The following is a 27,292-nucleotide window of genomic DNA, read 5'->3' as shown; positions in this document are numbered from 1 at the left end:
GCACTGGATGCAACACCACTTTCCTTACAGCTGCACCTAAATATGCTAAATACACACTCATATAAGGTCAAAGGTTTGATTGGCTGGTTCACATTCCAACCCTGTGCTTGTGCAGTACCTATGCGGTGAAGCAGACATTTGTATGTGGAGTTTCAGATATACTAATTAGTCACCATAAAAATTGCTAGCATATTAGTACCTGTACCAGTCAGTAGTGTTGCAGGATTCCCCTATCATCAGGAGTTTTGCTTGGTGCCCCAAACCTCACTTTTGTCCCCCACACAATGGAAGCTGACCGCCATGTGAAAGATAACTGACTTCATTTATTTTCCAGGAAACATTAAATTCTGGTCACCAAAGGAGCAGTTGCAAATCATTGATAAATTTCCTTCAGAGTTGCAAGAATGAGGAAGATGAGGCTATACCACGCCTTGTGACTCACAAGTACTTGCAATGTTTGTGCTGCAGTTTGCACGTATATGTTAGCAACAAAGCATCACTTAAACACATTGCAACATGGTAGGTTACAAACACCATGTCAGCTATTTTGCACAGGGCAGCCTTTGTGATTGCAAAATTCCTATGCACATCTAGCAAATGATGCTCTTAAATCCCAGTACTGGGATTAAGTACAATTTGAGATTCTGCTACCTCTGAAGCTAATTCTAGGACACATATTATATGAACATCCCTTACATCATGGAATGGAGACTTTTTGGTAACAACCATGTAAGATATAAAAATATATATATATAAGTCCAAGAAATCTGAAGCCAACAATATGCACATTAAATCAAATTTCTCCTGCAGATATTATTAAACACGTTTTTTCTAATTGTTTTCAGTTTTAGAGCCTGGTGGCTTAATCCAATGTTTAGTAACCATTAATGTAAATACATCATTGACTTGAGTCTTTTAACTGGTGCAATCTGCCACAAGAGAAATTATTTGGAGAAGCCTGAATTGGAATGGGGCTTAAAGCTGTGGGGACAGACTTACTTACATTTTGTGATGGGTTTGCACTCAGACGAGTGACATAAACCAAATATTTATTTGGAATTAATTTTCTAGTGAAAAACATGTTTATGTTGGAAAGTTGCCTGATAGTATCTCAAAGGAGTGCTTTGCATTATTTTTAATCAAGGGGATGTTCCATGCTAGCACATAATTACTCCAATGCAACCATCCATGTTTTTTGACACAAAACCTCTACTAACAGTAGGGTTTTGAACCAAAACAAACATAATGCTTCGTTGAAGCAATTGTAAAAAGGATACATTAGTCTATTTCTACTAGCGTTTCCGAATGTGCCTCTATGCTGCACTGTACCGTACACAACCAATGAAGTACAGTTTTAGAGTTTGTCTTGGCATAGTATTTTGAACTGTTTCAGTACCAACACTATGCTGGACATGATACAGACATCTTTGCACTATGATGCAAAGATTTCTGCATGTCGCTAGGCAACCTAATTGTGCTCCTGTGCTAGAGAGAACAGTACTGCAACATAGCTTAATAAATGGGGCACTGTCCTACTCTCTTCCTCCTATGCATCTCAGCAAAGTGTGGCACCTTTGGTTGCTGCACGGCATTGCGTGTCAACTTTGTCAATCTGGGCCATAAACTGATATATGATTTGCATAGTTTTTCCTAGTCATCTATAAACACATTAAATTTAAATGCCTAAAACTAATTAACATGCTGATTTTACTAATATACCAAACCGTGTTTTGATAAAATCATTCACTTGGCTATTTGGTAAATTTCAAGTGCGTGCGTTCTACTTCACCTTGTTGTGGTGCACTACTTTCAAACCTGAGTTGCACCAAAGTTAACATTTGTATCCGTTTAATATTTAACATCAAATGCATTTGCTGCACTTAGCTTCCATAATACAGGTTAATTTTAATTTTATTTCTCCTTTAAAAGATGAATTTTGTTTTAGAATTACTGTAATTGTCACCCTTTTTAAATCGTTTTATTAGCAGCCCGAAACAGTGTTTGCTGAGTTCTACTTTGAAGCCAAAAGATCTCCCAAGGACAAGGTCAGTTTGGTTAATCACTTTCTTTCCAGACTTCCTTGCAGGTCAAAGGTATCCCAAGTGGAAGAGTAAACACACGTGCTGAGTAAACTCCTAATTCTGTGGATAAAGGACTTGGCCTGGCACACCAGCCTTTGGCGGCCAAGTGAATCTCTGATTTAGGAATTAGGAAAGGTTGTTAAATCTCAGTCTGTTTCCAATCAGCCACATAGTGGTGTGTTGTGAAACACGTGGCCAGAAAATATGTATTGGTGTATAAAGGAACAGTGTAATAAAAGTAATACACCTGGTACATGCAATCAGATTTCGGGTTTCAATTAGAAGTTATTTTTAATAGTATGCATTCATTTTCTACATTTTGTGAAAAACAACAGGAAAACAGAAACATTGAGTTTCTGTTCAATGGCAGGTAAAAACAAGTTGAGGCACCAGAATAAAGAAGTCAGAATATCAAAGAAGGAAAATAAGACTTCGGCCCATATTTATACTTTTTAGCGCCGCATTTGCGCCGCTTTTTGACGCAAAAGCGGCGAAAACTTACAAAACACAATTGTATTTTGTAAGTTTGCGACGATTGTGCATAAAAAAATTACGCATATGCTTAATATATATAAATATGGGCCTTCGTTTGTTGCAGGGGGTGGGGAGTGAGTTGTTTTCACAAGATATATTGATGTATTTCACAATATTAAAAGTTACATCCGCGTATATCTGTTGAGCTGCTGCTCTTTCTTTTCTTATCACCATAGTTTCACTTACACATGCCTTTCTCTGCTAGTGTCTGATCCAGTCTTTTCATGTATGATGGTATCCATATAGAAATTATAAGGATCATTGCATTTATCTACTCTTTGACTTCCATTATTTTGTCGGACTCATAGATTAAGGAAGCAGTATGAAATAATTTTACTGCAAGAAACACATCTTTAGAAGAAGTAGTACCACATTTCAACGTAGTTAATTTCAAGATCCTTTGTTTCATCCACAGTTGAATGGCATTATTTTGTATCATTTGTGGGAAAAATTCCCTGATTACAAAAATAGAGCTAATAAAACATTTTATGAGGGGTATATGGGTTCTGGTTCAGATTTGAAATTCCGATCAATTATTTCTGCTTATGAACGTCTTTGCTCCCATACATGATAGGCACCAGGGCCATTTTACTAAAAAGGCATACTTTCCCTGCTTGAGCCATGGTGCACCTTCTAATAGGAGGCAGCACATTCAAGTGAAAGGGGGAGCAGTTGTTTAAAAGCTGCTCTGTGTTTCTCTGTGCAGGAGGCAACCTGCCTGCACCTTTAAGAGCGATTAGAGATCTCCTTGTGGATGGGTGCAGTAAGTGACTGTACCCACCTGCAGGGGGGTTTCTGGGTGGAGGTCCAGGGGACCCCATTTTACCCCTTGATATGGTTGCCTTTAGAGAGTTCACTGACAGTGTGGCAAAAGTGATTCCCTCATTTGCATAGGGCCACATCCCTATGCAAATGAGAGAACACCCACTCCCAAATGCGCTGGCACACATGTAGTAGCAGAATGGGCCGTACTAGCTTCTGCGGCCCCTACTGTAAATCCAATGTGCTTTGGGGTGCACATAGCACGTGCACATGCCTATTGCACCTCCAGGGGCACTTTTTGTACTTCGTCCCCAGCTATTCTCTGAACCTATTCGGTAGGGGTTTGTTGGCTGCTCGGGTAGCGGTTGGAGAGTGGGTGGGAGAAATTTTACGTATGTGCAATGATTGGAATGGGTTTCCACCAGTTAAAGTTTGGAAGACGGTAGTGATTGGCATAAATGCATTCATACCACCAGAAGGTAATTTGTTTTAGGTTTCATACTATACCTCATGTATTGGCTCTGAAACCATTTCCATTGATCTAATAATGGAGCTCTCTGCAGTCAAGGAGAGCTGAAGGTTTAATAATTCTCTTTCACATCCCATGAAGTATGAGAATGACATTCGTTAAACAATACCCAGCTGCTCTCAACTTCATTGAGGAACTGCTGGGATGGTGATAATTTGAGAAGCCATTGGGGCGATGATGAATGGTGACATACTAGCAGATATAGCTAGAATTAGGACCTGAAAGTGCTGTGGGTTAACAAATGTAGAATGAAAGCTTGTGCAGTCAGAACCAAACTATACAACTAGGTGGGCTATGGATAAGCATTTCATGTGAGAGAAAGTGATGAATACTTTAGTGCATTGCTAAGTGCAAAACTAGTTAAAGCAAGCACAAATGACCTGCATAGCCATTAGGATGGAAAGAAAGTAGGTCTGTTTGGTCTAGTCAGCAAATGTAATGTGGAAGAACATTTTTGTTTCGTGGCAATAAATTGTCAGTACTTGAAACTACTAATGTCATACTTTACTATTGGTGGGAGTGATGATTATCCCTCCAAACCCCAATTTGACGAAAACATTTCCAGTGGATTACATGAGAACCACAGTTCTCCAACAGGGAGGTAGGGATGTGGAAGGGAGAGAGGTTATATGATGGCCTATGTAGGTTTTGTTTGCCGTCTGTGCATTCTGCTTTCTTGAATAAGGCTGAGATATTCTTTCACTGGTGGTGTGGACTTGTGTAGAGCTCTCACAACCCACAAAGTCACTTGTAGTAGAGACATAAATGCTATTACCTATCAGCTTAGTTTCAAATCAATCATAAGTACAACTTATTTGCAAAGATATCAACGTAGCACACATCATATTATAGCTGTTGTACTGTATTATAGCTTTACAGCTATACCAGCTATTAAAGTCCTGCTACAGCGTTAAAGGCCTAGGCCAAAGGCGAGGGCCTTTAAGAAAGGAGTGGGCCTGTAATGGGCAGTATAGCCCAGCTACAGTGGGCTATAACGCTATTAGAACATTCTACCCCAGTAGGGCAGAATGTTCTAATTGGTAAAACAAAGGCCTTGTGGAGCCTAAGGGGTTGAAATCCCCTTGGGCTCCGTGAGGCCTTTGTTCACAGCTGTTGCTGTGAAGGATAAACATAGGAATGTTGGAACTCCGGGCGTATACCAGCCATTAGAAGCCCGTAGCCACTCCAGTGTCTCCAATGGAGTGCTCAACATTCTAATGTTATAATATACTCTTAAATAACTAAGATAAAGTTTGTGATTCCTCTCTGACATGGGCTGGGTATTCTGAGTGTCACTGACAGTTAGCCCTCTTTGAAGTTTGGTTCCAACAATGCTTGAATAAGCCTTTTAGCAGTCTAGCTGGTCACATATTAACGTCATATGCCTTTGTTCCTTTGGGTAGTTCAAGACATGCTCTTTACTTTGGACTGGACACTAGGTAAGAACTATTCTTTTCATGACTTACTCTTTCAATTGGCAACGTCTTTTGGTTTTGCATCCTGTAAGGTGTTTATTAATCATTAATCTTATTATAATCAGGGTCACTGTAATTCTGTGATTTTGCAGCTACATTTTTCCACATAATTCTGGATTTGCCACTTTTGCTGCATAATCTCTCATCTGCTACACAATCTGGAAATTTCAGCAAAAATTTGTTTCTAGCTCAAACGGATCAAAAATTACAAAAAAACATGGCAACACAAGTTTTGCTCAGCGCAGACCATTTGTAAAGGTTGACTAGTCACCTTTCTGTTGCTTATTTCAGTATTTGAGAGTCGAAATGGTACTCATCTCTTGAAACCTTTGATCAGAATGTGTTAACATTTAAAAATGCCAAAATAATGAGGTAATACTAACACAAAATGGTTCTGCATTAACAGCATGATTTGCCTTCTGAGACGCATAACTTAGTTAACTCTGCTGTAGAATTAGGTCCTTTTCCGCCACATAATGCCTGTGGCCCTAGTTATATTGCTTTCTTTACATGGTCATCGTTTGACCTTAACTAACTAGAATTATTGCCCTATCTTGCAAATTCTAGCTGTCTTGAATGCAACAACAAGACCCTCAGTGTACCTGAAGCACTGGTGATCAGATGAGTATTCTTTTCTTTAGTAATGTAACTGGTTCCTATTTGAACTTCGAGCCCATCTGTTTCCTTTTCCCCACCGTCTTTCTTTCCACAGGTATCTGGAAATTCTGGAAATTTGGGATAGAGTCTTTGATGACCAAGGACTGGAAATATAAGGATTCCACTTGGGCAAGTGCATGTGAAATGTTACAAAAATGCAGGCAAGTGCATGTTCAGTGCTTTAAAGTTAGGGTCCGTGGAGTTGAGCGCAATGCTGCCTATGGGAGGATGGAGTAGAACCAGTGACTGCTTATTGTTTTGTCATGGTGTGTATAAGTAGGTAGCTGAGACTTGTCCATTTTCGTTGATGTTCCCGCTAGGTCTGTTGAGTACTGCTCTGAAATGTGAGTGCCACACATGCCATGTTCTCTGTGCTGAACTGCTATGTGTTCTCCCCTTATGGGCAGGCACCGGTAAGCTAGCAAGGTCAGTGGGAGCATAAAATCATAGGTACAAAAACCATGGATATCTAATCTAGATTCAGCAAGGTTGGATTGGTGCCAGAAATGACAAGTATGACCAATAGGTCATTTAATTTTCTGTTGACATAATTTATTTTCTTAGACTTTAGTAATTTAGCTTCATGTATTATCTTATTGCTGACATTATTATTATTATTATTATTATTATTATTATTATTATTAATAATAATAATAATAATAATAACAGTAGTAATAATAATAATAACAATAATAACAACAATAATAACAACAATAATAATAATAGTAATAATAAGTTAGCCTGTATTAACAATTATCCAAAAACAGGGTTGAGTTGAAATCCTGAAAACATTTAAAAGGGCTGGGTGTTTGGCCAAAGATTGAAAACCATGCATATTGTAATATTGAAGTATGGACAGACAATGCAACAATTGCGGATCAAGTATTAAGACTTCAGCCTATGATGATTTTAGACAGCTCGAAAGTGCAACAATATCCAATAAAGTGACTTTCTGATCTCTATTGTTGCATAACTAACACTCGTTGGTGTAGAAATGGTATTGAACTGATGTTTTTGACAGTGTGACAAATCGGTTCAGTGAACATGAACAGAGTAAATATTCTCCACTTTTTATTTGTTTGCCGTGGTTGACATGTGTAGGACTACAGTCAATTCAGGGCTAGACCTAACATGACAAAATTGGTTGGTGGATGCAAAAATATAGTAATCAATGGTGTTAAATGCAGCCAACAAATCAACATTGTCCTGCATTTGCATCAGGCTTATTGGAACTGGTTCAAGGGCCACAGGAAATGCAAGGGTTGCTCTGCATCAGTTCTTGGAATTAGTTACATTTACCTCTTGCTCCTTGGCCTGACCTACTAGGTCATCCAAAAAATACGTACTGAGTACACCCTTTTAGCTGTTGACTCTTAGGGTAGCTAGGTGAGCATATCAGTAGATCAATAAAGTGCAAATTGATAGTCTCAATTGTCCTAATATTGTCCTCATTGGGACTATGTACCAATATCCTCTTTCAGATGCCTGTCGTGGTCTGTACTTAAACTCTTAATGATCTGGCAGCTATAGTCTTTTCATATTTAGCCCTCAATTTTGGGTCAGTCTCCTCTTGTACATCAAGAGCATTCCGTCTTATCTAGCCTTTAGAGGGAGGAGAAAAATTGTTTTGCTGGCCGATTCCACCACCATCCTGCTGTCTCTCAGGAGGAGGAGAGACACAAGATGTGGACAAGGGGCTACCAAAAGTGCTAAAACACAGAAGGTGCAAGGATCTTTGCACTAGGCTCACCGCATTCTCTGCATTGAGTGTGAAGTAAAACGAGGAATACAGAGGCATGGGAGGGTGCATGGAGCAGTAGGAGTTTGTGAGGCCCCATTTACCTATTAGACACATTTGGCACACTTGGTGCTCAGGATTCTCAAGAGTGTCTGTAGTCTTGGTGTTGGGCTTTCAGTTCTGACAGTATACCCCGGCATTGGAGACTTTTGAAGACTTTTTGAAATGTCGGATGTTATGGGGCCACATTCTCCTCTCTGACTCTTTTTGACTTTTTTTTATTCTCTGCTGGATATCCTAGGATAGGCTAGCAATGGGGGAGTGGTCCCATGGCTCTTCATTGGCTCTCGCAATACTGCTGGTGGACTGGTGGACTTGCACCCAGTGGTAAGTGCTCCACTGAGATGAAGCAGAGTGGAAAGGCTGCAGAAGGAGTGGGAGTGCTCAGGCCCTGATGAGGGGGGAGTAAGGGTGGGAGATGGGCAGAGAACGGATGAGTCCCTAACCAAAAGCCTTTGATTGTTTACTCATACATCTGGAGCCAGTTAGCAGTTTCAAGTGTTTTGTGAGAGCAGAAGCAGGACTGGTTGGCTGCTACTACAACCACCAGGAAGGTGGCTCCTGCTGTGGTTTGAATATTAGACAGCATCATGTCAATATCTCATAAACATCTAGGGCCTTTGTGTTCTACCCTCTGCCATTCTTGTGCATCTGGGACTGGATTCATTGAACTTAGCCTGGAGGTCGCTGTAAAGCAGTCATTAACAACTCTTCATCATATTGACTCAGTATTATGACTTAGTGGGCATCAAAGGCATTACTTATCTGACCATCAGTCTATAATCCCATCTTGGGGAGTCAGTATCTGCACCAGGACCCAATTGAATTGGGAACTCTGGGGTACTCGTGTGAGCTATGGATCAGATTTGACTAGACAATCGTCAGATACTGGCACATATCTTGTCACAATGGCATCCCATTCTGATGAGAAAGAAGTGTTTACTTGTCATATGACTAAATACACTTCTTAGGTGCCTGCATCAAAGGCATGGGGGATCGAAATGTTGCACTAGGAAGTATGAGTTTTTTAATGCTCAATTGCAACAAGCAGTGAAATCTCAGCGCCCACTACAAATTCTGCAGTGCAAGGTTGTGAAGCAAAAAGAGCATGTAAATAAGCATGGTGCCATGAAAATGACAAAAAATATGATTAGAGAATATATGACAACCATAACAAAAGTAGGTGAAGTCATAACTATACCTATCTTACTTGGGTGCCCAAGCCAAATAACAACCCCAGAATTCACGGAGCTTGAGTGGGTGAGGCCCGCCATCAAGGTCCTAAAAGGGGCTGAGCGATTGTTGGACCAGTTAATCCAAGTAAAATGGTGTCCCTAGGTAATCCAAGTAATATAAGTGATACTGTCACAGGCCTGCAGCGTGTTGTGGGTAAAGTGTGAACTTCCCTTTTGGAAGGGGTGCTTAGTAGGATAAAGGCCGAGGTGTATGGAGCGACCAATGAGGAGCCATTAATGGACCGTGGAGTTTCCATTGTACAATCACCTTTGGTAAAGGAGATGGTGGCTAGTCCACTGAAGTAGACACAACAACTGGAAGAAGCGGATATGCTGCCCATTCTGGACAATTTGGCAAAATCTTGCAGTACTACTAATGACAAATTTGAATCCAAGTGTGTCTGCACAGTTAATATTGACACAATGCTGGCATAATACCAGTGACTATAATGCTTTGACTGATAAATCATTTCTGGCACACATTGATAGAAATGTAGACTCAAGTTATGTGCCTAATATGTCATTATGCTCTCTGCTTTCTGAAAATATCCAACATTGGGAAATAGAAACATCTTCAAGCCCTCCTGGGAGCAAGGGCAATGTAAATATATAAAAAAAGTTGATAACCAAATCACAAAGGCGATTTTTGCTCCTACTTCTGATTGACTTGTTCTCTAATTAATGTCAGAATGAGATAACTAGCCTTTCAAGGGAAGCTGTGCTAACGTTCAATATGGAGGCATCCCGAAAAGGAGCATATCAATTGTTAGCACCTCTGTCCTTATTTGGTCTTTTATTGTTAATTTATAAAGGGACGCGTTAGAGGTTTGATGGACCTTTTGACTACACTTACAGTGATTCCCACCATAAATCCCAAACACCACACCTTTCATCAATAATATCAATAACCAACATAAATAACCTTTGAAGTCAGTAATCTTCATGCACCAAACTAATAGAGTAGCTAAGTACTCCTTCAATAAGTCATAGAAAGTTATAAATCTGGGAATAACAAAAACGTATGAGAACCTTTTGGCTCCTATCTACAAAAGGGAATGAAAGTGGCTAGGAAAACCCGGGTCTCAATGACCTGCAATAGGAGCGAGAGGATAGGGTAAACCTGCAAATATCTCAAAGCAGTGAACCATGAGAGAGAAAAGAAATCATTGATATTGTGTCAACTGTGCAAGTTGAAATGTTCCAGCGGAAGGCCTGCCAGCGACACCACCGATTGGTGGCCCCCTTAGTTCTTTATTATCTGCCCTAAGCCGATCGATAAATGCAATTGAAGCTCCTAAGAGGCTTGCTGTAATGAATCAGGGGCATGGAATAAGTGATCTACAAGAAGGCAGTACCTTTGTTTTTTTGAAACAATAAAGGAGCCTGCCTTTAGGAAAGCAACACACGTGTTATATTGTTGGTGGATATTTTTGCTATGTTTCGGGGTGGGGGGCGTGAGCATGAAACCTGCTTAAACAGAGCAAGGATTTTGAAAATCATCAGCCCTCTACAAAGGCTTTGTAAAACAACATTTAAAGAGAATAATTTGGTCTCATTCTGAAGACAAATTATTCCCCTGCTATGAGGACAAATGTCTAGGTGCATTTTCAATCCATAAAGTAGTGAATGAAGTTATAAGCTGTCTTGATGATCTTAGATGCACTGGTTATGACATCTATGAAGTCTACGATTACCCCATGGGAATGAAAGGAATAGGGACAATTTGAACTTGAGTGGTGTCCAGTAAGCTGGCAAAGTAGCAAATCACCTATACCGTTAGTCAAGAATATTAGAATTAATGCTTTTAGAGATGAGGAGAATATAGTGATCACAAAAATTGATCAGGATAGACTAATCCATATGAATATTAACAATACTGTTGCAGCAGAATCTTCCAATTGGAACTAGATAGCAACAGCTATTAAACCAAGCACTCAAAACCAGCTTCTGAGAAATCCTGATGAGGATCATAGGTATTGCTCATCCTGTAATATTTCCTGTCTGAAAATGAATTTGAAGTCTTTAAGAGAAAGATAAAAATGTAGATTTCTCAATAGTTGCCCTGCAAGAAACATGGCAGGTACAAGATGTCCTCGCGAATTACTTTTTATAATACAATCATCTTGCAGTGAAGGGAAGATATGGCAGATCAGCCTGTGGTCTTTAATATAAGTTGCACTAAAGAAAGTTATCAGGAGGTCGAGAATTTTTAATGGAGTCACCATTTTTTCACAATAAAAGTAGCAAATTTCAAACTCAACTCCTAGTAAAGGGCTATAACAGTAAAATATCCTGTTATTGTTATTACATACTTTTTACTGAGAAAGCCCCACATCAAACAAGTACAGCAAACAATTTGCCTTTTGGAAAGGATAGGAAGATTAGAATTACGTCCATTGCTTTGCTTGGTGATTTTAATGCTAAAATGTTTAATGTTTAATTCCTTCGGGTTTAATTTCAAGCTGAAAAAGAAAGAGTTTACACATTCCACTAGATTCCATTCTGAATAGTTTTGGAAACCACAGGGGAAGAAAATTGTCTACTGTATTGAACACATTAAATATGTTGACAATACATGGAAGATGCAGGAATGATCACCCCGGCAAACAAACCTTTGATAATGGTAGGACTGGTTTGTTAAATGAGTATGTCACAATTTCAATGGGGAATTAGGGTTGGTTGGCTATTTATTAATAGGGATTTGGCAGGGAGTGATCATAAACCCGTTTTATTATCTTTAGTTGGCAGACTAACACAAGGGACAATTGGCCAAATTCATACTTTCACCAAAGTAAGACTGACTGTAGGGTAATCTGATCAATAAATCTGAAGAAAGAGGCAAAACAGATGATTCAGAAGACCCTGATGGCAGATCCAGAAAAGCCTGGTGGTGAGATACTGGTGGAAGGCAATGAGTTAATTAGTAACGTTCGACACTATGCATCCATGCCCTGAAACATGAGTAGGAGGTCAAAGGTTAGCCCATGGGCGGCGAAAGATAAGCCTAAAGCTATACTAAATAGAAAATAAATAGGAATTGATTTAAAAGTGATATAACCACCAGTAACTCCTTGATTGCTATCATATGACCTTGTGGAAGCCTATCTTATTGATTTAGCAGATTACTTAGTCACACCATGTTTCTTTTTCAGGCCAGACGTTCTTCCTTGCCTTTCCAGTGCTGTTCCACTATTCTTTAGGAGTGCTAGTTCTTTCTAGTATTATATTCGCAAGAGCATTGGTAGTATCCATTGTGTCCACAGATCCTTCGAATTTGTGCAGAGAATGCCATTCTCCGGCCCTGCTGCGTATATCCAAATATCCAATAAGTATCTCTAGAGTGTATCACGTGAGGACATTCTACTGTGGATCAAACAGTTTCATTAAATTCTGTGGTTTCTTTTCTGCAAATGGTATAGTAAGCGCGTGTACCACTCTATTCAAGGGGATTGCCAGTTCAGACTTAAAGCAGAGAGCTTGACTCCTGTGTGTTCCATGGGAATGAAATATCTTTTCTGATAAAAAATGGAAAAATGAGCCAGTCTCAGTCTTTATTATGTTTTTACATGGTCTTGATTATGCGAACATAAGCTGGTGTCGACAGACATAAACTGCACTTTCTGATACATAGAATCATGATACTATTGATAGCAGCGAATGGAATTTATCACTGTGAAAAATCTGCAGGTCTTACACATTTTCCTCTATCATGAGAGTAGTATTAAAACTTTGTTGTACTACCATATAACTGTAACTTTGTTAATATTTGCAAACCTTGTTAATGCTCTTCATGTTCTGGCTGGAGAAAAAACTAAAAAAGTTGAAAGTGCAAATGTGGATTTCTGCACAAGATATGCTCATGTATGAAGTGTATGTGAACAGGCGCATATTAGGAACACCTGCCAACTGTGCAGAGACATATGTCTATGACTCGTAGATTTTGGCAAATCCTTGTGGAAGAGGCCCATGGTCTCTGCACCACCTGTCAGTGACTGGGCTGGAACACAGACTCTGAAAGTTATATTCAATACTGCAGCTGTAATAATGTGGATGGCCCTATAGAGAATCTCAAAGCACAGCGGGACTGTGCATCTGGCCCAGCACTAAAACCCACAGATTATGTCATCAGGAAAGGGCTTTGTCAGTAAATCATGCCGAAAAAAATGAAAGTCAATTGATTAATGCATAGTAGCAAATCTTTATTTGAATCTCTCAATGTATGTACATACAAAATATACTGCTGATATTTCAAGAGTGCCAAGGGGACCTGAAGGTAACATTTGTTGTGTTTTTACGTTTTCCTACCTGTTAATTTTAGTGTACAGAATGTTCTGTTTCTGCATGATCGGGATTGCTATAGGCTAGTTTCCAAAGTTACTACAGTTTACTACCTGTACTTGTAATGTTCCTGTAAACAATCTGATATCTGTCTTTAATTCATAAAGTATTTTCGAACAAAAAAGTTTCAATGCAGTCTTCTGTGGCTGTAACTAAATACTGTGATTACATCACTTGTTATGTCAATTACGGGTAGACTGCAAAGGACTTCTTGGTGCTTATATTTTTACACCATAACTTGAAAAAACTGTAAGAACAGAAGCTAAACATAAGCACAAAAACAGTTAAGTCCCACCATCAATCATCCCTTCCTTACTGATTTACGTGGCAGATGTTTCTAACACCCAATGGAGGTAACTTGTTTAAAAAGGTCAGCCACGGCTTGCAGGACATGAAGCAATAACATTTATGAGTAATGGGCTTCCCTGTTATTATTTGTTGCAAAACAACAGCTACTGAGCTACATCTTAATCTTTTATTTTTTAAATATGGTTGAGGTGGATATTAACACTGTTTAATTAAATTTGATTTTTTACGGCTGTGCACATAGGCTTGTGGTCCCTTTTCTTTTTCATACCACTCATGAAAAATCCAAATGCTTTACATTCTCACATAAAATAAATACGTTAAAATATAAAGAATAAAAGTGTTCCTTAGGTATGCACCATGTAGCTCATGCACAACCTCCTATGCTTACAGATTTAATTTGTGCACTGTAGACAATATGGGTTGATTGAAAAGAGGCACATGGGCCACAGCTTGTCATCATGATACAGACACATACGATATAGAAGGCTAGGATGCAGATTTATCATTTATTATGCAATGCAGGGCAGCAAGCAAAGTTACTGAGCTGTATTCTATGAAACGGGACAGCCGAGATATGGCACATTTGTGCTGCCTCCAAGAGCTGGTACACTGTACGCTACCTAGCACCAATGCAGGCACCCTTGCATCATGGTGGAAGGGTGCCTGCATTAGAGACCGGATTGTGTTTGTGCAGGAAGGCATATCTTCCTGCACAAAATAATGCATATATTCCTGCACAAAAACAATCCCTAATGGTGTTTTCCTCTTTGTATGTGTGTTGCAAAATGTAGGGCAAGAGGAAAGAGAAAATAACAAGGTTAAGAAAAGATATTGCTCTTTGTTATGGCTCATTGGAAATAGTGCAGCTTTTTGACACATTCCCAGATTTACAAGTCCTTGTAAATCTGCCAATGGACCAAAATCACATGGTGGATGCAAGAGAATGCCTAGGCACCAAACATGGAGTGCCCACCCAGAGTAAATTAGTTAATGTAGCATGCAAAGCCAGGCAAAGTGGCTTTGCCTGGCTTAGAAAGTAGCAAAAATGATTTTGCACCGGGGATTCTTTGTAAAAGTGGTGCAAGGCCAATGCAAAATCATAGTAAATCTGCTCTATAGAGACTAAAGGCTTCACCTAAAGTTGATGGGGGTTTGTTTCCAAAAACTTGCAAGCATTGGCAAAGCCAAAAGCCAATGGGGCTGGCTTCGTAAAGGTGCATGCATGGCTGTCAACATATGCACAGTGTTGCAAACGTACAGAGAGAAATGCCTGTATAGAGAATGTATATTAAGTCATGAATGCACAAAAGAGAACTCACATCACATACAAGTACACAACATATAAGACACTAATGTACACTCATGTAGAATACACAAAGAAAATATAACCCATCACACATGCACACACAAGAAACAGTCCTGGGCAAGGCAGGATCTTGTGAACAACAGAGATTTTCCTTTGAGGTCTGCCTACTTCAAAGGCAGAAATGAGTATAAGTAGTGAACCCAAAACCTCAGACTTTTAGAATACCTCTGGATCAAGAGGAACCTCTGCCAAGGCGAAGAGCTGAAGAGCCGGAGGAGGAGTACTGCCCCTTTGCTGTGTGTGCTTTGCTGGGTTGGCCTGCATTTGCTGCTTCTGCCTTAAAGAGGACAATGACTGGACTTTGCTGTGTATCCTGCTAGTGAAGGTTCTTCAAAGGCTTGGTCTGAGCTTGCCCCCTGTTCTGAAAACTCAGGGCCAACAAAGACTTCTGCTGCCAGCACCAGGGCTCTCTTGCTGAGACCCTAACCCTGCCAAGAGATGCCACATCCAGTCCCTGGTCCCTTGAAAGGAGAAGTTGGGGAACTCAAGGTGAAAATCCACACACTGGGGCTGAACAGCATAAAAATTGATGTAGCGCCTGCATGTTGGCTGAAAAATTGACACAGTGCTGGTGAAACAGATGCATCGCCAGCTCAGCGTGTATTTATTGCTGCCAACCATCCGGAATTTCCATGCATCGTCCCTGGGTGTCAAAACCTGCAACATCCCTGCACTGACCTGAGACAGCTTGTCTGGAAATCGACACATCTCTCCCCTGCAAGGAAAGAATCGATGCATCACTTGCCCGGAGGAGAAATAATCGACGCATGGCCTCACTTGCAAGTAAAGAATCAACACATCTCTTGCTTTCCTGATGCACGCTTGCCCGTGCAGCTTTAGTTTTGACGCATGCCAGGTACTTTGTGCTAAAACAATGCATCCATTGATTTCTATGGATTAAGACTCATTTTAATTTAAACATTAATATCTTTGCTTGTGTATGTTGGATTTCTGTTCTTTTGGTCTTGTTTGATTTTGATAAATATTGGCTATTTTTCTAAATTGGTGAGCAGTCCTTTTGTGGTGTTTTCACTGTTTTACAGAGTGTCTGTTGGTACAAATACTTTACACATTACCTCTGAGATAAGTCTGACTACTTGTGCCAAACTACCCAGGGGGTGAGCAGGGGTTATCATAGGTGTGTATTTCCCTTACATTGACTAGAGTGAGAGTCGCTGCTTGGACAGAATGCAAACTGACTGCCAACCAGACACCCAATTTCTAACAATGCGTCTTTCACCCATGAAAGATGCTATAACTACTACTAAAATCTACTTCTAAAATCTGGCTCTTGGCTGAGCCTGGTCACTGGTTCCAACCAAGAACCCAGTGGGGAAAAACACACTACAAGGTCACCTGCGTGGATTTTCCATTGGCATGGCAGCCCTGCCAGTTTAAAGAACTATGCCAATTTTCCCTGCAAGGTGATTGCCAGCCACATGTGGCTCTGTTTGTTGATATTATGTTCTAAGAACGTAAGGGGTTGTTTATATCTATGGCAGCATTAAACGCTACCCTCCAGTATTGATAAACGTATGAAGTCTATTTCTGAGCATTGGAAGATGTGTCAGGCAGGGAGTTCTCCTCTCTTTCAGTCAAAACACTATGGGGGTTATTCTAACTTTGGAGGAGTGTTAATCCGTCCCAAAAGTGACGGTAAAGTGACGGATATACCACCAGCCGTATTACGAGTTCCATAGGATATAATGGACTCGTAATACGGCTGGTGGTAAATCTGTCACTTTTCCGTCACTTTTGGGACGGATTAACACCTCCTCCAAAGTTAGAATAACCCCCTATGCCTCTTTTGTTCCTTCGGCAGGGTAGCTCTGCAGACATAGCCTTTGAAAGAAAGTTGGTGCCTTCCATCATTGTCAGCGGTATCATGTGCGCTGGAGAAGCTTGTATCTGCCAATACCCATCAATCTCCAGGTGCCGAGGACCCCTGGCTGCTATAATTGCAAAGGTCAAGGCTGCCAGGGCAGCAGAAGCCCGGATCTATGTCTCTGTATACCCTTAAGAACACCCAAAAGTCCCAATCTCCCCCAGAAATCAAATTCACACATACACACAAACAATCTGAAAAGTAAAACACAGCGTGACCGCGGAGGCACATGTAATCCGAGCGACTAGCAAGGCTTTACACGCAACCCTTTTAAAGTTGTTGTATGAGCTCCATTATACCTTCCAACGAACTTGTGAAAGCTCTTCTGGGGGCATCTGCTGGGTGAGTGAGAGACAGTAAGGAAACCCTGGTTCAAAGTAATACAAATGCAATGATTCACAAGTTACCAGTGAGTGACATACATCAGTGGCGTTGTCACAGAGAACACTCATTTTGACTTCCTGCCTCTGACTCCGGGCGTGCATGGAGGAAGTTGTGAGTTGACCACTAGCTCAGCCCCCCTGTGTTTGCTGAGCCAGTCTAGAAGCTGCTACCTTTCTGGTTATGCTAGTAAGCAGGTTTCCTTCCTGAATCTGTCAGGAAAACTGTAGTCCAGGCCTTGATCACTTCAAGGCTGGACAACAGTAATGTACTCTATTTAGGTGCCACCAGAGGCAGACTAAGGAAACTTCAAAGGGTGCAGAATGTTGCTGTACATCTGTTATTGAACATCACCAGACTCTCTTCAATGGGCCGGCCTCTTGCTAAGCTTGATTGGTTACTAGTGAGTAGGAGAGTGGCATTTAAAGCTTAATGTTTTTGCCACAAAATCTTGAAGGAAAAGAACCCTCACTACTTACATCCTCTGATCAATGCCTAGTGCCCTAGCAGAGGTCTTAGTTCCTCTGATGCAGTGCTAACGTTAGTCCTCAGAGTGAAAATGGCATGTTTGGGTGGTCGCTCAGGTTCTTGGCTTTGAAATTGTGGAATTCTCTGCTGCTTGATCTAGGAAGGATCGGAATTGAATTCCAGACAATTTTACGACATGGCTCTTTCAGGCAAGCATAGATTAGAGTGTTTCAGTTTGCAAGCTTTCTGGTGTGTGAATCCTTAGCGAGGGGACACTCCGACTGGAGTAACCAGGTGCTCAACAAATTTCTAACATAACATAACATCTCCCACGGACAACTCGTTCTCCTAGGTAAAGATGGGCGCAGGCCGCATCATTTGCATTATACACGTGCAGAGTATTTTGCGGAATGTTAGTACACCCATCTCAGCGCCAAAACATTTATCATGCATCTGCTCTCCTTTTTTGCTCTCTTTTATGAGAAATCCTGTGTTTGGCGTCTATGACATTGTGTAGGTTGGGTCTTGCTTGTGAGAGGCTCGATAATCAATTGGGTATAAAGTCTCTTCCGTGTTCACATTTTAGAAACGTGGAACATATTCAACAATAAACATTTATTGGTTATGATGAACAAAAGGTGGTACAGATATCAATGCACCAGAAATCTAATTCTTTAAGGCATTTCCGGGCGGTGCTATACTATACTCATTACAAACTTCACTGGGATCAATGGGGAGGGATGAAGTTGCATTCACAAGTTAAAATGAAGGATTTGGCTATACATTGTGCCGGTAGGGAAAATGCCCAAAATGCCAGGTCCCTTAACAGACAGAAGTCATAGGCGTACTCGATATAGGGGCAGTCACGTGGCTTATTGGAATGTTGACGCATACTTGATTGAGAGCAAATATGAGAAGAATTCTAAAGACGTCCGAAGGAGAATTAACCAGTGTGAAGAAAAAAAGAGGCTAATAGATTCCAGCTGTATCCTGGCAGACCAAAAGACCATTCCTGGAAACGTTACCATGGGAATTAAGACACTTCTGTTGACCCTCAGCAATTAGACACAAACATGCTTACTGGTTAGAGGGAGGCCCCACAATTGTCCGTCACGGAATTGTTATGCTGGCAACATTTGTAAAGTTCCCCTCCTGTTCTGAATGAACCAGGGTAAACGTCCCATAGTTTAAGATTTCTCCAAATATAGGTATTGACGGCAGAAATTTAAAAGGCATAAACACTCTATCAGACAAGTCGCTTCTGCAAGGCGAGTCCAAAGCCTGCATGAGACCGAGGCAGGAATCTTGCTACTAAAATGAGGACAGTTGATTTTGAATTTTTTTGGAGATGATCTGCAAATTCTGGGTTGGTCGTATTTTGGTTGTGCTTTTTTTCAGGTGAACATTTGGCCACGAGTAACAGAACAACACCTGCCTGACTTCAAAGTTAGATCGACATTTGTCAAACATATTTGACCTTATCTTCCCAATACGGGGTTACCAGACTCTGGGTCAAAGAATATGAAAAGGAAGGAAGTTCTTTCTGCAGACTGGTTCACGTTAGGCCCAGGCGCCACCACCCCCTTGCTTAGGATCACACGGTACCCATAACAAAGTCGTCACAACTGGAGTCTCTTGTCTTCATCCAATATGAGCAATTCACCTATGCGCTATTAGCAAAGCCACAAATAAGGGATGCATATCCATGCCGCCTATAGGGATGTCTCTGTTAAAATTCCAAATGGGTGTGCTTTCTTTCCTTGTTACAAGGATCATCTACTCTTTACAGACTTGACTGTTCACTTAACTTTGCCAACCAATCAACAATGATGTCCAGATGCTAAGGCTGAGCACCCACTGACTTGATTTTGTGGTATTGAAGGTCAGGCTCTGATAATTACATGCCAGTGGTGGGCCCTGTACTGCACAATTGAGAAACTGTGCTTAATGTTGCCCATTGGTGTCATAAGAAGGAACACTCATACTTTGTTGAACACATCATTCCCGACATCTTACATGCATATAGGTCACCCCTAGGATAGGCCCTAGGTATCCCTGAGGGCAGGGTGCTATGTAAGTTCTGCAGCTGTGGAGGGGAACTGGCAGTGCAGGAGGTCCGACTTTGGCGCTTTCGCCATGGTCATAATGTGGCATCTGACTGCCGCCAAAGCGGTGGGACCACCGATTTGGCAGCGGTCAGACCGCCACTGCGAGTCTGGCAGTCCTAGGACCACCAGACTCGTAATGAGGGCCTGAGTGTACAGGAAAGGTATTTCCTAGCACACAACAACATTTACATGAACTGTTCTAGTATTTCAGAATTTTTGTTAATTCTGAAGTGTGTTGGAAACAAATACTTTAATACGATCAAAACAAATCAATACACTAGGTGATGCAATTTCCGCACATTATCATTTGTGCACTGTACAGTTTTATTAGTAAAACTGCATGTCTGTGCAAACGTAATGGTCATTACAACTGAAAATGTGTTGCCTGTAATGGCAGTGTGCTTGCATATCAAGCATACTCCACCCTACGTCACTAAACTCTGTGCCATTGCACTCTATGCTTCTCTACTCTACTCTGCACAACTATTCTCAATGACAATGCACTTTACACTAATCTACTCTATGCCACTACACTCTTTGTCACTGCACATACAACATTCCATTCTATACCACTCAACTCTACTCTGCACAACTCCCTTCTATGCCACTCTGCAACTCTATACTATATGTCAATACACTCTACAGCAATGCCCTCAACTCTGTACCACTCCATTCTATGCCAATCTACTGTACGGTACTCTAAATCTACTCTGCACCACTGCAACTCTACATCCTTTTACACCATTAGTGTACATCATTGTAGGCCACTGCACCCTACTCTGCACCACTACACTCTACTCTGAAGCAGTCTACTCTATGCCACTGCACTCTACACCACTCTACTTTGCACCGCTGCACTCTATGCCACTGCACTCTACACCACTCTGGTCTAAACCACTGTTCTCTGTGCCATTGTACTGTACATCATTGCACTCTATGTCACTGCACTCCATGCTAATACAGTCGGCACCAATGCACTCTGCACCACTCCACTTGATGCCCCTGCATTCTATACCAATCCACTGTATGCCACTCTAATCTACTCTACACCAGTGTGTTCTACAACACTTTATGCCCTTACTCTACACCACTGTTCACCACTGCAATCTATCCTGCACCACTCCACTCTATGCTACTTCACTTTACCCTGCACTACTCCACTCACCTGAAAACAATATACTCTATGCCACTCCACTCTGTGACACTCCTCTCCATGCCACTGCACTCATCTCCACTCTACTTTAAACTACTGCACTGTACAACAATGGACACTACACCATTCCATAGAACTGCACTCTCCACCACTCTACTCTGCAACACTGCACTCTCTGCCACTGAACTCTATGTCACACAACTCTGCGTTCCTGCATTCTATGCCACTGCACTCTGCAGCATCCACACCACTGACCACCACTCTTTGCCAGTATACTCTACAGTACACCATCTTATGCCACTGCACTGTACTCTGCACCATTCTACACCACTGCACGGTATGCCACCATAGTCTACGCCACTCTATTTTATGCCACTGTACTCTAAACCACTGTACTCTACCCCACTGTATTCCATGCCTCTGCACTCTATGGCACTTTACTTTTCGCTCCACTCTGCACCACTGCACTCTATGCCACTGCACTTTACTATGCATCACTCTAATCTACTCTACTGCATTCTGTAAAGCTGTATTGTATGCCATTGAATTCTATGCTGCTGCACTCTATGCCACTATACTTTGCAACACTCTACACTAATGAACTCTACGCCAGTCCACTCTAATCTGTGCCATGCACTGCACTCTACTGTACTCTATGCCATTGTACTCTGTGTCACTATACTCTATTGTGCACCACTGTAGTCTATGCCACTGCTCTCTATGCTATTCAGTGCCACTGCACTCTAAGCCACTATACTCTGTAACATTGCACTTTCTGTCACTGGACTCTATGCCACTCTACTCTGAACTACTATACCTCTGTACGTTGCAACACTCTACGATAATGCACTGTACACTAGCCCACTTGTTTCTATGTCACACCGCTGCACTCCACTCTACTCTATGCCACTGCATTCTGTGCCACTAAAACCAATGAACTCTACACCAATGAACTCTATGCCACTCTACTCCACTGCACTCAGTGACACTCTACTCTGCAACTCTGCAACTCTGCAACTCTGCACTATGTGCCACTCGACTCTGCTCTTCTGCATTCTCTGTCAATGCACTTTAGTACACTGTACTCTACTCTACACCATTCTACCTCACTCCTCTCTGCACCACTTTGTGCTGCTCTACTCTGCACCACTCTATGCCACTCTACTCTGCACCACTGCACTCCAAGGCACTGTACTCTATGCCACTCTACTTTACTCTTCACAACTCCACTCTATGCCACTACACTCTATTATGCGACACTCTAATCTATGTCACTGTATTCTATGAGGCTATATTGTATGCTGTTGAATTATATACCGCTGTACTCTACCCCATTTTACTCTCCAACACTCTACACTAATTCACTCTACTCTATGCCACTCCCCTATATGCCACTCTATGGGACTCCACTCTGTGTCACTACAATACATGAAATTCTGTGTCACTCCACTCTATGACACTCTACTCCACTGTTCAGCATTCCACTCTACCACTCTCCACACATTTCTCCTCTATGCCAGTAACTTTTAGCCATGCTGGACAGCAGCCACGCTAGTGTACAACATGGCTAAAACACGTTAGCAATGCCAATAGCTCTTAGATAGGTGAGACCTATTGACTTTGCCAGTGCTTGCTCTCAATGTATGTATGTGCTTTCACTTCTGCTTTGCACAACAAGTTAGTCAATCTCAAAAATGCTGCACTGAGACAATATTGCTGAAACCGGGATGGACCACAAAATATATCACCAAGGCCAACAAGGTTTCACACAAAACGTTTGGGAAATGCTATCATAAAGCAATACTGTGAAAAGTCCTTCTTACTCAAGCACATCAATGATGCTCTGGCCCCAAAAAAAGTAATGTTCAATCTCTATGAAGAACTTCTCCGAGAAGGGAAACAGCTTTTACAACACAGTCTTTACTAGAAAGAGCTTTTTCAACGCAGTCTTAACCATACATACATCTTTACCATGCATGCATTTACCATGCTTGCCTTTACCACGCATGACTTTACCATGCATAATGGTAACTATAGGTTAAGTACAGGAAATACATGCTATTGTATTATTGTGTAATAATTAGGATCAAATTAATGTAAAAGTTTTGAACATAATAATTAATCATTTTAATAACAATGCATATTTGTTTTAAATATGCAAAATAATATTTTAAGAGTGGGATGTAACTGGCTGGGGTAATGGGTTGGAAAATGTATTAATACTCAGCTAAAAATACCAAAATACTTGTGTATTAATGCTGTAATTTTCAACAGAGTATGCTTTTTTTAAAAAGACATTCAAAATGTTGGGAGTTTGGTATGAATTTGATTAAAAGACATAGTTGAATAAAGAAGATGGCATTGTGGATTTATACAAGCATTCATATTTTTAATTTTGATTGTTTCTTATGGGTCATGGATTGTGGTTAACTTTATTGGATTGCTTGATTAGTGGGGACTCATGATTAGTGGATAGCTAAGTAATCACCAAGAGATGAAGACTGAGAATAAGACTAAGCATGAGAAAATACACTTTACACATTTAAAACAATTTAGAAAAATGCCAATTGAATTATATTAATTTTTCAGGACAGCCTTCCATTTTATTTATTAATTTTGTTAATAATGTAACATGTATCCATTATCGTCAAGGCAGTGTGAAGCTCCCAACAATAAAATCTGTTGGATTTTGGCCAATAGTCCTTCAGAAATTGCTTTGCTTTTTTTTTAATTAAAGGGTTCAGGCTACCTGTGAATGACTGCGTCTGTTTCATTTTCTGAAAACATTGTTCTTGTTGTAGGAAATTATACAGGCTTGGCTGGGATCCACTGACAGAATTGTTAAAAAAATGATGGCAACCCTTGATGCCACTCTTTGTATTTGCCCCTAGTTCTAAGCAGATCGAGTACCAGTTTCACCTTTCAATTAGAAATTGTGTTTTTCTTTGGTGACTCAACCTCTTTAGATGGCCAATCCATGTTTCTTAACAGTAGTTTAAGAGTGATGTCAATTTCTCTATGTTTTATGTAAAATAGTCTGATTGTACAACTGATGTATAGAAGTTGTCTCCCCCATTCAGTAGGCACAAAACACAAAGCTATTAGTTTCCTTAGCTCAAACTGTAGGGTACTACTAGACATGTATTAAATTAAGTTTTTTGATTTGTTTTGAATATGCCTTTGAGGATAACATACTCAAATGTGTGTGCTTGGATGAATCTTAATATTATTATTTATCATTTGTAATTCAAAGTCAATTGTTATTTTCTTAGGACTTTTGTTTACAGTTTTATATTTTACTACTGATAACAGTTCAACATATGTTGAAGTTTGTTTGTCTGAGAGTAAACCATAAATTAGTGACAAAGTAGTGTTATTTATGTAGACATGTATCATCTACATTTGGGTGAATGAGATGGGTATTGGACTTAAATGTACCATCCAACATCCAAATGTCACTATTACGGTTATGGTGTTATGTAGGCTTGCAAAGATTAGTGTACATTTTTAGGGTGCTTATTATCATAGAGAAGGACAGATTTTTGACTATAGGTTTCTGTTAGTTCAGGAGAAATGTTAGTGTGAGAAACATTTTGAGGGGGTTCTCGGTGGATTACTTGCCTGTTTTTGTCGTTGTACCATTCCTTGCAATTTAGGGTTGTGGACAGACAATTAGCAAAACACATAGGGATGTTTTGGGCTACCTCCCTCAGTACTGAGCAGTACTGAGACACAAAGTTTATTGCAGGTGGCACCAAGTGTCTTTTTATGTTGTACATGTTCTCTAACTTCTAACTATATTGCAGAGGCAGAGAGGTTATGCTCAGTAGTTCTTTCAACAAGATATACAACCACTGCAGATTCTCCTTTGCAATAAATTAAGAAATATTTAACATACTTCCAATGACTCCTGGACTCAATAAGCCTCCCCTTATAATAAATGTACACAATATACTTTAAAAGTGTGTTTCCTCATTTGAATTTCGCATATTGTGCTTCATGTTGGTTTTTCATATCTGGATTTTCTGACAAATAGATGTTAATATATTTATTTTTGAAATATTTCTGCTTCTTGTTTGGAGAAATAAAATGTTGTTTATTGTATAAACCTGTTATTTTCTTATTAGTAATTAAAACATTGATTATCAATTAAGTTAATGGCATTTATAGTGATAACTACTTTGTAGAGGAGATTTTAAGTGTTTGTTGAGATGTTTGTTCTATATGGATGTTTGCAATGGTTTTTCTTACATAGAAGTAGGTATTTTAACCTAGAAGATTGTAAAATCTTGTTAGTAATAGTTTATGTTTTAGTTTTAGCTTTTTGGCCTCTCTTTCTTTTAGAAATACAATTAAAAACACTTTCAGAGATACTCTGTAAATACCTTTTTGGGAAGGGTAAAGAGATGCATTTGATTAATTAATCAATTAAAATATTCTTTGAATAGTTTTACATTTTTTAAATGTTAGGCTTTGTTATTGAAGTATACAATCTTCAGGTGTCTTTTAATTGGTTTGAACTGTTTTAAGCTAGTAGAATGGAGAAATATTAAATTAGAGCTTTAAAAAACTATTTAAATATGACATGTTTGATCAATTGTTTATATGTATTGTAAATATGAGCCCTTTAGTATTTAACATCTACCCCCAGTATGGCTTTGTTTGAGGTTGGAATTTAGAATAGTAAATCTGCCCCCTTTAGTGCCCAGCACCTCCCTGAGTTGGCACTCACCGGAGTTAGGAATAGTTAATTTGTCCCCATTCAGTGTCCTTCCCTTCCCCATGTTGTCCCTGAGTTTGGAATTGTAGGGTGCCTTCCTTCAGTGGAAAGTTTGTTCTTGGTTGGAATTGAATGGAGTCGGGAATAATAAATTTGCCCCATTCACTGCCCAGCACCTTTCACAAGCTGGCCCTAATTGGAGTTAGAAATAGTAACTCTGCCCCCTTCAGTGGTCAGCACTTTCCGGACTTGGCCTGGACTGGAGTTAGGAATAGTAAATCTGAGCCCTTCAGTTTCCAGCACTTTCTCTGAGTTGGTGTAGACTTAATTTAGGAACAGTAAATGTGCCCTGCTCACCTCTCATAAGTTTGTTCTTGGTTATGCAAAATGTATCTCTGTTTTCAAAAAAAGGAAATATACTCTTCAATCAACCTACTGATTTTGATTTTCAGCTTATATTTTATTGAAAGTCTGATGTGAAAAATATAGACTTCTTCCCAAATTGTATCTGAGGATGTTAAAAAATTAAATGTATTATATATTGAATTAAATGTTCATAGATTTAACTTTAATAAATATATTTTCCCTAAGCTAATACTTACTATGAACTATATGGGTACTGTTTTCTGTGTTGGCTCCGGTCATCAACTCATAAGTCAGTGTTACACTGACCACAAAATGGTGTACACCCATTTTTGTACTATTTTGAAGGATTTCCAATAATGTAAAATAAAATACATGTTGGAATCCTTGTTTAAATGCAAAGAAATGTCTGACTAAACCTTCAATTCTATTGATGTTTCAATGAATGTTATTTTTGAAGTTTTTAATTGCCCTTCTATGGTTTGTGTGTCTGCCTTCTTGGTTCAGGACAGAGGGACAAGTTTACTAAGGTTTTTCAATAAAGTCATGAAAGGCTGCGCAAATTGCCCCTTGTATGGCTTTGTCCATACTTTTAACCTTTTGCATTGAGCTGCGTAGTGTTGTGCTATGCAAGAATAACTCAGATGGAAGCCTTTGCATTCCCTTACAGTGTTTGCATGATGCAAGCACATATCAAAGATTTAAGAACACTGACCAGATGTAATAATATTATAGTAATGCTTTCTTTAAGGACTGCATGTGATTTTATTGAATATGCATGTGTATAATTAATACTACTTTTATATATTTTGAAAACAAATATTTAATTTCAACACATTTGTGTTGTAAAGACTTGCATGCTTAAAGGTATGTTTGGTAAGGATATGATTGTCAGAGGTAGTTTTAATGGTAAGCAATGTAAATGCATGATAAAGGTATGTGTGGTAAAATACATGTGGTAAGACATATATATTAAAGACATGATTTGTGATGTCATACATTTGTCCAAGAACAAAGGCATAAGCATGCTTTGTAATGTCATACATTTGTCCACAAACATTTAGAAATTGTTTCTATAATTCATAAATCCAACTCGTGAGAAGATAAAAACTGTCCCAGCTAACAGCAGA

This window comes from Pleurodeles waltl, chromosome 9 (assembly GCF_031143425.1).
Source record: "Pleurodeles waltl isolate 20211129_DDA chromosome 9, aPleWal1.hap1.20221129, whole genome shotgun sequence".
In the NCBI taxonomy this organism is placed as follows: Eukaryota; Metazoa; Chordata; class Amphibia; order Caudata; family Salamandridae; genus Pleurodeles; species Pleurodeles waltl.
The sequence above is the reverse complement of the archived record's forward strand: the minus strand, read 5'-3'. Positions refer to the sequence as shown.